This window comes from Drosophila miranda (assembly GCF_003369915.1).
Source record: "Drosophila miranda strain MSH22 chromosome Y unlocalized genomic scaffold, D.miranda_PacBio2.1 Contig_Y10_pilon, whole genome shotgun sequence".
NCBI lineage: Eukaryota > Metazoa > Arthropoda > Insecta > Diptera > Drosophilidae > Drosophila > Drosophila miranda.
This window is the reverse complement of record NW_022881593.1, coordinates 12149-14982: the sequence shown is the minus strand read 5'-3', so window position 1 is coordinate 14982 and position 2834 is coordinate 12149.

Below are 2834 nucleotides of genomic sequence, written 5' to 3'. Positions count from 1 at the left end.
CTCAGGAGAATCAGGGTCGACCAACATGCTATCAATTGCCAAGAAGGACAAGTCTTCTGAGTGCGTACGGGACAAGGCATCGGGGACTATGTTATCACTCCCTTTTCGGTGTAAGATTTTAAATTCAAATCCCTGCAACTTTAAGGACCAGCGAGCCAATCGGGAGCTAAGATCAGCCTGCGACATTAGCCACTTTAAGGAGGCATGATCTGTAATGATTGTGAATTCTTGGCCCTCAATGTATGCCCTGAACTTTTTTACGGCTAAAACAGCAGCGTAACACTCTTTTTCAGTTACAGTGTACTGCCTCTGGCATTTGTTAAGCTTTTTCGACATAAAAGCAATTGGTACGTCTGCGCCCTCGTTGTTTTCTTGCATTAGAACTACCCCTACGCCGGTATGACTGGCGTCACAGTGTATTGAGAATGGTATGGAGAAATTTGGGCTATGTAGAACTGGCGCGGAACACATTTGGGACTTTAATGACTCGAAAGCAAGTCAGTCCAAATAAACATGCGCTTAGATTTCAGAGTATCTGATATGGGTGAACTAATAGCTGCATAATTGTGGATGAACTTGTGGTACCAGCCTGTCATTCCAAGAAATCCACGAACTTGTTTGATCGACTGGGGAGCTGGAAAGTCCTTAACGGCGGCTATTTTGTCAGGATCAGTGCGAATATTCCCACCACCAATCACGTGGCCTAAATATTTAACTTCTTTCCGGCAAAATTTGCTTTTCTCCACATTTATAGTAAGATTGGCCTTGGAAAGTTGGGATGCGACCAGGGACAACACCTCCAGATGGTGCTCAAAATTATCGGATATAACTAAGAGGTCGTCAAGATATATGAATATTTCATTCCGTAGATGGGCTGGTATGACTTTATCCATAAGTCGCGACAAGGTACAGGGTGCGTTGGTTAAGCCGAATGGCATGACGACAAACTCGTATAAGGGACGGCCAGGCACGGTAAACGCTGTCTTATCACGAGATTTTTGATCGAGAGGAATTTGCCAAAACGCGTCCTTTAGATCGATGCTTGTGATGAACTCTGCTTTCGGTAGTCTACTCAGGATTCCGTCTATAAGGGGCATGGGATATGCATCCTCTACCGTGACCGAGTTTACTTTCCTACAATCGATACACAATCTAACCTTGCCAGGCTTTTTAACCAGCACTACGGGCGAAGACCACGAACTAACCGATTCTTGTATAACCCCAAGCTTCAGCATTCGGTCTAATTCCTCGTACATTAGCTTCTCCGTTGCCGGTGACACCGCATAGTGGCGTTGTTTAATAAGCTTTGCGTCGGCTACCTCTATCGTGTGAGTGATTACAGAGGTCTTTCCTAGACCTTGCTTTGAGTAAGATGGGAAGAGAGTTATTACCTCCTGTAGTAATACTTGCTGTGAAGGCAGAAGCGCCCTCATTGTGGGGTCTTCTAAGGTTTCAATACGTAAATTTTGTGTCATCAAGTGCAACGGTAAAAGTTCAAAAGCCGTCCAAAAATCGATTCCTAAATAGAGATTACCCGTCAAGGAAGGTACAATATAAAAACAAAGTTCCTTGGATTCCCTCTATACGTGACTTTTGCGGAAATTTTGCCGACTATACTTTGGCTCTTTCCGTCGGCAGTTCTAACTTTTAGGGACAGCGGCTTATATTGGCCTTTATTCCGAATAACGTCGGACGCGCAACTTCCCCCTATGCAGCTAACTGAAGCTCCAGTATCCATTAGTCCTATGACTGGTTTACCAAAAAGCATAATCTGAGCATGGGGTCGTAAATCATTGGGTTTTCCAACTACAGAAGCTAAGAGCAGTCTTTTCTCAAGTTTGCAATGTTTCTTAAAATCGCTTCTTCGGCGCTGGGATCGATTTGGAGGGCTAGCAAGGTGGTCAGCGTATACGCTGTTTGACACGTCTGGTATAATAAGGTCAGTGAAAGGAGAAGAATTGATCACTCGGTATTGGTCGCTTGGTTGACCAGTTGTGTTTGCGTGCACTTTTCGGCGGTGCACGCGACGACGAGTTTTTTGCCGTGTGGGGGTTGCTTTTTCTGCAACTAGGCTTATAAGTATCGGCCCTGCCACAACCATAGCAAAATACCCTACGTTCGGCCATGCACTCTTGGTATCGATGGCCTTTGCCACCGCAATTCCAACAGACGAACTCTACGGCTGATACTTCCAGATCTTCTTCTTCACCTACTTCTTCACTATCTGGGGCAATAGATTCGTCTAATATAGCATTGACTTGGCGGCGTGGTAAAGTTCGGGGGGCCGCCAGGGGAGGCTTGGTTTTAGCTACGGACTGCATGAATATTTCTCGCGTTCGGACCAGGTGACGTAAGGATTTCACAGTCGCAGCCGACTCATATAAAATTTCATGCTGTATATCAGCCAAGAGGTTTGCTCGCAGGGTCTCAACCAAGGCTGCCTCAGACATGGGCTCAGACAGTTTATCTGCCAATGCGGCAATTACGCCATAAAAATCATCAAAGGACTCGTTTGGTCGCTGTTTCCTTAATTCGATCTCTGTTCTGATATTCCTATCTGTTCTATCGTCTTTAAATTGGCCACGCAAGGGTAGGCATAAATCTGCCCAACGGACTGCAGGGACACTTTTATGATACCGCCAAAACCACTCGCTGGCGCTTCCATCAAAGAGGTTACTGGCGTATCGAGCTGTTATTTCAAAGTTACCGTCCAAAGTTTGCTTTGTAAGTGCTTCAATACGGTAAATGAAGTCCTCAATCGACATACCAGCCTTTCCCGTAAACCGCAGTTTCCAATTTGACATTATCTGGCTAACACGATCTGCCCGAAGGGA